This window comes from Pezoporus wallicus, unplaced genomic scaffold (genome assembly GCF_028554395.1).
Source record: "Pezoporus wallicus isolate ANWC-B61680 ecotype Strahan unplaced genomic scaffold, APGP_CSIRO_Pwel_v1 contig_6714, whole genome shotgun sequence".
NCBI lineage: Eukaryota > Metazoa > Chordata > Aves > Psittaciformes > Psittacidae > Pezoporus > Pezoporus wallicus.
In genome coordinates this window covers 1,605,538-1,616,884 of record NW_026637486.1, presented here as the reverse complement: position 1 = coordinate 1,616,884, position 11,347 = coordinate 1,605,538, and positions in this window count along the sequence as shown.

Below are 11,347 nucleotides of genomic sequence, written 5' to 3'. Positions count from 1 at the left end.
TGGTCTCTGGAAAATAATCCAGTCTTTAAAAGGAAGACAAGCCCAAAGTTTTGTAGTTCCCTGGGTTTCTATATGACAAAGAGGCCAAAGGCTGCTGAAGCAAATTAGGATCATGCTCTCAGTATATCTTTAGAATGATTTTATTCTCAGTCTGAAGCAGAATTTGACATTCAGTAACCTTTGCAAGTCCAAAGAAATGCTATTGACTTCACTTGCAACTACTATAAATTTACACTTGATGTGAGAGTGGAGCTGTGCCACAGTTTGGTCATTATGAATTCATATGACACAGAACAAGCCCAGCAATTCTGTGTGGTGGTTTTATTTTCAATGACTTCTTGGCACATGGTAATTCCAATGAGTGGTCCCCCGCCTTGATCATTTCAAATGGTATTTGAAGCATTTGGCTCTTTAAAATCTCACTGGCTTCTAAGAATATCACATTTCCTATGGCTGACTCTGAAGTTAGAGCTGTGCCATTGAAGAAAGAGGTTCAGAAAAGGTGCACCATGAATCTGTGCATGAATCTATGGACATGGTGGAGAGGTGAAAACACCACAAACTTAAAGAAAACTTAATGCTAACAGAGCTCTTTAACTTTTGGCTGCCTTTACTCCTCTCATTCTACCTATGTGTGGTCTCCTTGAAAAAATAACCAGCTATGTGGAAAAGATACAATCAAATCCTTGCATTCATGTGTGGCATAAAGGACCCTGCAATACCTTTCTCCTTACTACAACTTGTTGTAACTGTGCTGGCAAGAAATCAGCCTGTTTGTGGCCATGGGGTAAGCAGATGATCCCTTGAACAAGCTCAGTACCTACTGCATTTATACAATATCTTGGATACAGTAGACATACATCTCATATCATGATACACTTAAAAGTATGCTATATTTTTGCAGATGATCCTATAGGTCCAACTAGTCCAAAGACTATTTGAGAAGCAGAGTGCCTTTGAAAGGGACCAGATGTGAATAGATGTGTGCAGTGGCTTTAAACTGACAGAGGGGAGATTTAGGTTAGACATTAGGAAGAAGGTTTTTTCCCTGTGAGGGTGCTGGCAGAGGGTGCCCAGAAAAGCTGTGGCTGCCCCATCCCTGGCAGTGTTCAAGGCCAGGCTGGACCCAGGGGCTTGGAGCAAGTCTCTCTAGTGGAAGGTGTCCCTGCCCGTGGCAGGGGTTGGAACTAGTTGAGCTTCAGGGTTCCTTCCAACCCAAACCACTCTGTGATTCTGTGACACCCAGCTTCACACTTCACCATTAAAGCAGTGTTGAAGATGCGAGTTCTATAGTGGAGGGGCTCTCTTTTGTCTCAGTGGAGTTATTCTTAATTTACATCGGGTTAGAATTAGTCCTCACAACTGGAGAAATCTATTCTACCAGGATGGTGATGGAGGCATTGATCCTAAACAAATAAAGTGACCTTCTTCTTCAATTACTTTGGGTTTCACTAATTAAAATAATTTTGCTAATGAAAGCTGCAAAAATATTCACACAATTCTCCCGCAGTCAGTCTGACCTTCTGCTGATGTTTCTGATGGTGGCAAATACTTTAGTCACCAGAAAACGTACAAGCTGTAGAGCCTCTTCTGCAATGTAAGAAGCCTGAAAATAATAGTTCATTAGATACTTCAGCATCAGTGGCAGGCACTGGGTTCTGTGCATACAGGCACAGTGACTTAAAGGTGCTAACACAACTGCTGATCTCCCACCTTCATTATTTCTTGCTGACCCTCTGACCAAACCCCACTGGTATGGTTTGCAAACCGCACCTGAAGATCCTCTGAAATAGAATCACAGAATGGTTTGGGTAGGAAATGATCTTAAGATTATTCAGTTCCAATCTCCTGGCATTGCAAGGATGCCTCACACTAGACCATGCTGCCAAAGACTCTGTCCAGCCTGGTCCTGGACACTGCCAGGGATGAAGCATTTACCACTGCTTTGGGCACCCTGTGCCAGCACCTCACCTTCCTCACAGGGAAGAATTTCTTCCTTCTTATATATAACCGGAACCTCCCATGTTTAAGCTTGAACCCATTCCCCCTTGTTCTGTTGCTACAGCATCCTTATAGATGAATCCTTGTATTAAAAAAAAAACCCCACATCATTTTTCCTTTCTATTTCATCAAATAGAAGAAAAGCAATTAAGAAACATTCATATAGGACTTTAGTATCTAGTAACCTGTTATTGACACAGGGTATTACCAATTGCTGCAGGAAGAGGAGCAGTCACACGTCTACCATAAGAAGCATGTGTGGTTGCTCCCCAGCTTGCATTAGGTAATATCTGGCACATGCTTTGAAGCAGGAAGATTTATTTCCCTACAAAAAAAAAAATTCTCCTCCTGTCTTTAAATATTTGCCATTAGAAATCTGGGTAGTCTTGTTATATTTATATAAATGTCACTCCTTGGGCTTCACTGATATCTTCTGGTAATTAATTATTTATTCTAAGAGTGCAGTGTATATTCATTTTACATCCTTTCAGTTTCATTGTACCTTCCTTTTGCTTCTATTGGAAACACTGAAAAGCAGAAGGGAGTAATCCCAAGTCCTAATAGAAGTAGTGTTAACTCAGCAGCCCTGAACAAGCTTGTGGTTCCATACAGTGGGGTGTGTATTTTATCCTTATTTACTATTTGTATGGCTGCAGCATGCAGGGAAACACAGAACTGAATCAGGGCTATGTTACTCTGAGGACCCTGGAAAGAGACTGCCACCTCTCTAAAGGCCTTATGTAAAGGACAACATAACATAGAGAAGGCTTGCAGAGTGCCCAGATCTCCTGCCATGTCTACTTCCCAACTTCCAATGGCCAGTTCCTGTTGCTGTGTGAATTTATATTTTGAGCCTCACACCTCTCCCTGCAGTTGCAGAACTCCTTTGATCCGGTGAGGCAACAGGGCAGCAGTAAGTCAACTCATTTTCCTGTAAACTGGTGTACAAGGAAGCCTGAAGGCAGAGCAATGAAGGATGAGCTCCCAACAAGACTCCTTTGGTCCCTTCTTTCTTTCACAAGAGCCCACTGAAAGCACAAAGGCTGCTGATAGTGCCATGCCAAAACAGCTTTATTACTATGTGCAGTATGGAGGGCTGCACCCCACCTTTTCCACAGGCAGGCTCTGCCCACTCAGGCTTGGGTGCTGAGGAGAAGAAAGAGGGTTGTGTTTGCAATACCTTGTCCTGTTTCATCCAGCAAAACACATGAATTGCTACCTCCTCCAACCAGCTCTGCATAACTTGGCAGTTTTCTGCCTTCCTGGCAGCAAGCAAAGGCTTGTGCGAGGCTACATCCTCCCTAAGCAAAACCTTAATCTGGTTTCAGTCAGTTACTTTTTTTTTCCTGGCAGCAGATACAAGGCCACACAGTCAAATAATGAACTTGTCTTTCATAGGGATATAGTTTATTAATGACAAAACCACTAATCCATTAATCAATTTAAAACAAGTTGGGAAATGAAAAAAAAAGCTTCAGTCTCCTTTAGTAAGAGGATCACATGCATCTTAAAAGGGGGCCATTATCTCCATGGGTTTCTCAGCTGAAGTTAAAAATCTAAAAATGATTTTCATTCATTCCTCATTAATATGCAAAATTATTCAAATTAGATAGTAATTAACCATCTACTCAGTAGAAAACCTTTCATGATAATTTATGATAAACTCAGTAGCAGCTTTGATTGAGATTGATTTTTGGTGTTGAGAAGCTAGCATGAATACAAAAAAGCACCTGAAAAAATGTTTTGAAACACCTAAGTTACTGCTCTGCTAATGACATGGTAACCAGGTTTCAAAGGGAGGCCTATAGGCAAGATCCTAATGCTGACTGAAACAGGCAAAACATCCTTTGGAGTTTGTCCTACATTTCATCTTAAAGCTCAGCTTTCTTCACATCTCCCAGCCTAATTCATTTAGAATGTTACATGTTTAGCACTGTTTAATTCAGCAAACGGGTATATTGGAACTGGGGCTTTGCTCGTGAGGCTTTCAAGATAAAGCTGTTTTGTAAAATCAAATACATTCAAGACAAACTGTTGTTTTACAACACAGCGTTGCTGGGAATATCACTAGGATTTGTAAACAGACTCCAGATCTATTTTTGCAGATGGTGACAAGAGCTCAGAGGGTTATGGGGTTAATATCATGGGTACATTGCACTATGGAAGATACAGTTTTGTTCTTGGCAAAGATGAGCTTTAGGACTGGGGGACACTCTAAACACTGGGGATTGCTGCTCAAGAGTGCTACTCTCTTGAGGTGGGAAAACCAGAGGGAAAGAAGCATTGACATTGTGCTGCTGAAGTAGCATCAAGGGGAGAAAACCCCCTGTTCAAATACCTATTGCTCCTGGTGGGAATTGCTGGGAGCACCCATGGCAAAGAGGCAGGACTATGGAGGAAAGGGAAAACTAATATTCTTAAAGGCTTTTCCTCTGAACTTGATCACAGAACTAATGCAAGCAGCAACCAATGGTCTCATAGTATAAGGTATATACTGCATATTCTAAGGATTTTGTGTAATTTATAAAAATACCAACAGCAACAGGAGAAACAGGAACCTTAAAGCCAAACCTCTTGAACTATGCCATCACTGGGGGGAGAAAAGGAGGAGGGGAAGACACCAAGTTTTGGTTATAAACTCTTTGACTGTCCCCAGGGTTTAGCACCAGCTCAGATCCAGGGCTGAAGGGCTGAAATCCAGGGTGAAATCAAGGCTATGCATAAGCTGCACTTCACCACAGGTACATCTTTTTCAGTTCTTAAACCAAGACTCAGAATAAACACGTATATGTCTAATAAGCATGTAACCAGCAGCAAAAGACTAGAGCATGATAGCTTTGAACAGGTCTCCATTCCTGGACAATGGCATCAGCATTCACATACATTACATCGTGGCCGAGTTTTATTTACTGCCCCACTGCAACCCACAAAATCCTTTTCCTCATCAGAGTGCTATATAAATGTCCTGGTTAGTAAATAATCCCCAACTGTACTTCTTGGCCCTGTGTTATGTCTTACACTGAAATGTATTTGCCATCTCTTGACCTAGTACCTAGACAAGGCAAAGGCTTTTGAATCTGCCTGCATTGTTCCTCATTATTTACCCTGCCTCCGATTGCTTCCAGATGGTACTTTTACAATGACTCTATTCATTCCTCCCTAGAAAGCCCAGAGGGTGGCAATGGACAACCTGCCCCAAGAGCCCTCCTTTCTGCAGGCAGAGAAGGGACCACATTCATCCACAGTCATGACATGAGAATGTTTTCAGAGAGTAATAAAAAACTCTGCCAAGAAGTTCCTGATGATGCCCAAGTTCACATTTCTTCTTCCCAGGACATGGTAGGAATCATCTCGGGATTGGTACAGTGCTCACAGGAGATTGAAACTGAAATTCCTGCTCAAGTGACATGTCACAGATGGGCCTCAAAGAAAGGCCATATTAGGGAAGAAAACATCAGCTCCCAGCTGGCACATTTAACTACTGCATCAGAGAGCAGGGAATCACACAGGGAGTGATGATGGACAAGTTCAGAGGGACTGATACAATTAACAGTGGTTTCTGGGACAGCAGAGACTAAAATGGCAAGAAATTTCTCCCAAACTTCCACATACATTGCTTTTCAATGATCTGGTTTTCCTGCTTTTTGAGATTGAAATAAATTGAAGGGAGCCATGTCTTTGAAAAAAGCAATCCTCTAAGCACTTATAAACCTTTTCTTTTATACCTTCTATTGGAATATCTCAGGGAAGTTTGTAAGTATGAACCTCAAGCGGTGAAGTGCGGTGGGGAAACAGCAGCAAAGGACAGGTTTGGTACGTGCCCGAAGGTCACGTAGGAAGTTTGTGTCACAAGTAGAAACAGTTACTTCACATTAACCTGGAGCGCTAAATCGCTAGGTTTTCTCTGTGAGAACAGATGGCAGTGAGAAGTTTGGCTGAGTGAGTGCAGGGTTGGAACCAGATGATCTTTAAGGTCCCCTGCAACCCAAACCAGTCTGATTCTATGATACAAGCTCTGATAAGCATGTGCTGTTCAGGCAGCTCACAGGTTTGCAAGAGCAAATAACATCAGGCTTTAACATAGCCCACTTTTTAACTTGACAGATACTGGCTGGCAGTGACTCCTGAAAAAGTCCAACTGGAAATCAAGTGGCATCTCTCCGACCACTTCACACCCCTTGAAGGAGAACAAAGCAGCTGGGAAGCCACCTTTTCAAGCCAGCAAGTTAAAGCTCTTTTGTTGCAGTAAGAATCCAGTTCAGAAAGGTTTTGCCTCCTCAGGAGTGCTGGAGCAACCCTTTACAACCACATGTGACACAAATCCTGGTGCCAAGTTTGCAGTTTCAAAGAGGATTCAAAACAAGATGGGATAATGTATGGCCCAGCTCTAAAATGGGACAGCAGGGAGATCGCAGTAGCTACACCAGGCAATATTCAATCTATTTACTCATCTTCAGTGGGGTGAACCTCCAGCTTTGCCCTTGTAGCATTAAGTTCAATTTCTTTTTGCTGCTTGTGGATATGTGAAACAGTTAACATCCTTGTTTCAATAACATAGAATCCTGAAGGAGGAAAAATTTAGGACCTAAGGAACCCGGCTTTTTTCCCCCTCCCTTATTATAAAGTCATTTCTCAAATCACCTTTCTGACACATTTGTCCATATTGATTAGCTGCTTTTAGAATGACATTGTCTGACCTGTCTAAATCCATCAATTGCTCTCCCGCTGATTCTTAATTCCCAGGCTACTTTAGCTTCTAATGGCATGCTATGAATATTATTCATAAAGTCTTTTTGCTGAAAAGATCAATACCCATGTACATCTTAAGTTTGCATTCTGGGTGTTGTTCAAGTAGCCCTTTAACTGCCCACAGACTCCTCTCTTTTCCTTTTATCACTGTAGACTGTAAATGTTTCATTAGTAGCATTTAGAGTGTACATACTTGATATTATATCCCCAGGAGTTTCAAGTGAGTTATTAGGAACTTGTTCAGCATTAGGATTAATGCATATTCCCAGTAGTTTTCATTGCATTTCCATTCTGTGTGCCACAAACTCTACTGTTAAATATGTTTTGTCCACTTAGAAACTGTTTGGTAGGAAAGGCATGCCTTAATTGTTCCCTAGACATTGGGTAATGCTCTTCTGATGGGCCTAAGGTTGAACTAATAGGCAAGTAAGATGCAGTTTAGCTTCAGCAGGTTTTAAAGTACTAATGAGGCACAATATAATGAAGTTATGAACTTGTCAAGATGGGCAAATCATAGAAAAAGTTGAAACAACCTTTATATTTTTTTGTCTTTAAGAAAAATGCATGCAGTGGATTACCCCAGTGCTGAGAGGATATATTCAAGTTCAATATTTTCTAGATTAAATGAGCAGGTATTTGCCTTACAAAACCTGGTTCTGCCTAAGAAAATCACCTGTGTTTTACAAAAAAATTGTTATTAAAATAAGTTTCAGGAAAGAGTTTTCAAAACTAGTCCCTGAGTTGAGCAAAGAACAAAATGAATCTGCTTGAGCACTAATCGCAGTGTTCAAGACCAGGTTGGATGAGGACTTGGGTGATATGGTTTAGTGAGAGGTGTCCCTGCCCATGGCAGGGGGGTTGGAACTTGATGACCTTAAGGTCCTTTCCAACCCTAACTATTTTATGATTCTATGATTCTATAATATGGTTGTAAAATACAGAGCCTTCAGTTTGCAGAATGCATGTTGGACATCCTGGATTCCAAGCTGCTGTTTAAGCAACTGCTTGTCTACATTGCAAGCTGGGAAGTTTTAGAAGCTTGGAAGCACAAATAGTGACTAGTCACCATTTTAACTTTATGGCATTTTCCTGGAAGCCCTTCTCAGAACAAAAATGCAAATTCCTAGGTATTTTAGTAACTACAGGATTGATTGGAACTTCATTGGATTTTAACTACTGCATGCCAGGCTGTTGTGTTTAGTGACATGAAATATTTCATTTTCATTTTACAACATAAAAGTCTAAAGAGTCCTGCTGCTGAGATGTATCAATCAAATCAGAGGTTCCGATGGAAGATTATCTTGTTGCTGGGATGAGAGTGAAAATGATGCTTTAGTTCACAGTCAATCGGTACTGAATGTCTCTGCAGTCAATAACAGACTTCTGCATATACTTTTGCAGAGCCATTACTTCAGGGTTCATAAAGTGGAACACAGCACTTCTGGCAACGCTGGAGGAAGTTTTTTTAAGGACATAAAAATGTTGCTTACATTGAAAAGTAGAAGTCAAACTTGTTTTTAGAAGGATCACTGTAAGACAAGCATTTCAAACAATTAAAGCCCAAGTGTTTCATGGATAGTGATATATCACAGATGCTTGAAGAACGGTTATAATGTGTCAAATCCTTTCTTTTATGAAGACCACTAGAAAGCTGCACCAGTGGGATGGGTAGCTTGGCACTGTAGGCTAAGCAATAGGAATTTCTTGGTGTTTATGTGATCACCTCTCTGGCCACGGAACACAAGATTATTGTGGATAAGTGGAATGAAATCTCTACACTGGAAAAGCTCAAACTGTTTAAAGCTGAGAGATGAAAAAAGAAGTTTAATTCATTAGTAAGCATCTTGGCTTATATTAGGCTTACACCTTAAGCAGTCTTTCTCTTACACAGTTAACTTAGCTCACCACATACAAGGACTTTCAGTTGCATGCTTTACAAATCTAGTGCAAGACACTACACCAAATGGATAGTACATGCCTCAAGTGCTCTTACTGGTAACTCAGCAGAGCTGTGGAGCACAGGTACCATGAGAGCACTCCAGCACCATGTTAAATCTCCTCAGCTGGGGACCCTGTTACATATTCAAATGAAAACTTGCTGCTGTAATTATAGAAAAAACAGAAGTTTGGGCATGGTTGGGTTGGTTTTTTTTCTGTGTTTTTCTTATAGTAGAAAGAATAAAAAGATGACTGAACTCCTTAAATGTTCGAAGAAGAAAGTATAAGCTGCAGGTAAAAACAAAATTGGGGATGGGGAGGGAGGAATTCCAAGAGAAATGCTAAGGCTCCAGGCTTTACTGCACGTTCATTTCCCATGACTTGGCATGGGAATGAGCCCATACCAACAGGCTACAATCAGTCAACTAACCAAAATTTGGCTTTTTGCACCTCTTGGTGCCAGAATCCTTCAATTCTGTGCTCTAGCCTGACTAAATGCTTAATTTCATAGGAGTGCAGGATCTCCTTGAGTCTGTGACTCTCCCAGTACAGGAGAAAATGGCAGGCTCAGCAGTCTGCATTCCTGAATAAAACCAATGTGCTTTATCACTGTACTGGAGCACACTGGGGATAGGCAGCTGTTTGCACCTGGAAGCCACAGAAAGCATTTCTGCACATGCTTTTGATGCTTCTCCTGGCCTGGTGCCACTCTTCTCCCTTCCTGCTTACAGCTAGGCCATGGAAGAGGTGCTCAGCTTCCACAAACCAGCCCCCTGAGACTGGTCTGCATAAAGGCATCAGGGGATAAAGCCCAGTAAGTGAAAGTTTGCAAACCTTTGGTGGTATGATTTGCTTCTCAGTTTTCCTTAACAAATTGCCCTCCTTTAAGGGATACCTGAATCAGAAACCTGGAGAGGCACAAATGAACTTCCAGGACTGGACCCTGAATGTTACTCTTCAGAAGATTTCCCTTGGTCTCTTACATGTACCACCAGCACATCAAACGTTTCCCTCCTGTGCACACACATACCTTGTTACTTTGCTTTTGCTGACCCTTCACAAGATGACCTCCTTTGCAGCTTCTCATTCTCATGAGGCAGTTTGAAAGTGCTGCTGTACTGTGCTTAACCCTGACCTGAAGGACAAAGAATCACTGTGCTGTGAGGAACGCTACAGCTTTTGTGGTGGTTAACATTTACTTAGTCCTTACTGCTAACCTTGTGTTTTCTGCCCACCATATCATGGAGCTTTTCCAGGCTCAAGTAGGAAGTAGCAGGGGGGAAAACGAGAGAAATCCAAATAAAGCAATTGTTCTGAAGGCTTGCTGCAATAATTTATGGTGCTTCCTTAGCAAATGACTGTCAGGCTTTGTTTAATATTATTTCATAGTAATATCTTTTTTCTTCTAAGCAAGGTAGGTAATACTGACCATGCTGTCATATAATTACAGCAGAAAAACAAACGTATGGCATTGTGCCCCTACTATTCCTCCTCTGGCTGCCCAGCCTGCAGCTCAGCATGCAAGGCTACAAGCCACTGACAGTAGAAGAAATGGTTTTACTTATTAATTGAGAAGCTCCAGGTTACAGAAATGCCACTCAGACTTGCTGTGCTCCCATATAAATAATTGATGATTTTATAGCTCAGCATAGTTACTATGAGAGCACGTAATGCTCAGTGGATCAGGCATTTGTCAATACTTAACACTGTCTATATGTAATCCAGTGGAAGCCAGACAAGATTTGTTCAGGTAGTTCCATCCTTTACTCACTATTTGATAAGATCATAGGCTGAGTGTAGTTGTGGGAACTACTAGTTGAAACAAAAAGCACCTACAGAACATAACACCTCACATTTTGCTGGATCATCTTACTCCAGCATGGACAGTAGCTTTCTTGGAAGCCTCTGAAAGTCAGTGTGTGCCCTTTCTAACAGTAAGCACCTTGTCTCATCATCCTAAAGGTTAATCAGGCACGTTTAGAAGTCTTAGTCCTCCAGATTCTATGCAGTGTCACCTGGTCAATCCAACCCACTGATCACCACAGTCCATATTTCATCTGCACTGAGGATCTAGGAATCAGAGAACCTGGCAGAAGCACAACTAGAGAACACACTGCAATAATCCTTCCTGATAAGGATATCTTGGGTTTAGCCTGATTAATGTAGGAATAATGTGCCTCAGCATAAGACCTTCCTGGATCTCTTCTTCAAGATGTTGCAACTCAAGCAGGAAGATAGCTCTCAAATGCACCAACAGTCCTCCTTGTGAAGTATAGATGCATGCACACAGATGCAACAAAAGACAATGACCACATGCTGACCTCCACATGCTAAAGAGAACTTCAGTGTCCCCAAGCATCATCAGTGAAATAGCTGTCTCCCCTCAACACAGCAAATGTTACTGTAGCACCTCCTGCAGTGGATTTCTCTCCTAATGTCTCTTCCATGTCCTATTCTCTCATAACACATCCAGTCCAACAGGTAAGACAAGCTCCCAAAGCTGATGAAAAGGAGCTGACAAAAGCACTCAAGCCAAACTTAAATTTTCTCCCACATCGATGCCTGTGATTTAGTGACACTGAGTAACAATAAAAGCAAACTCTAGAAGTGAGGAAACAAAAGCCAGTTCCTGCATATGCTGGTGCTTAAGGGAAAGGCT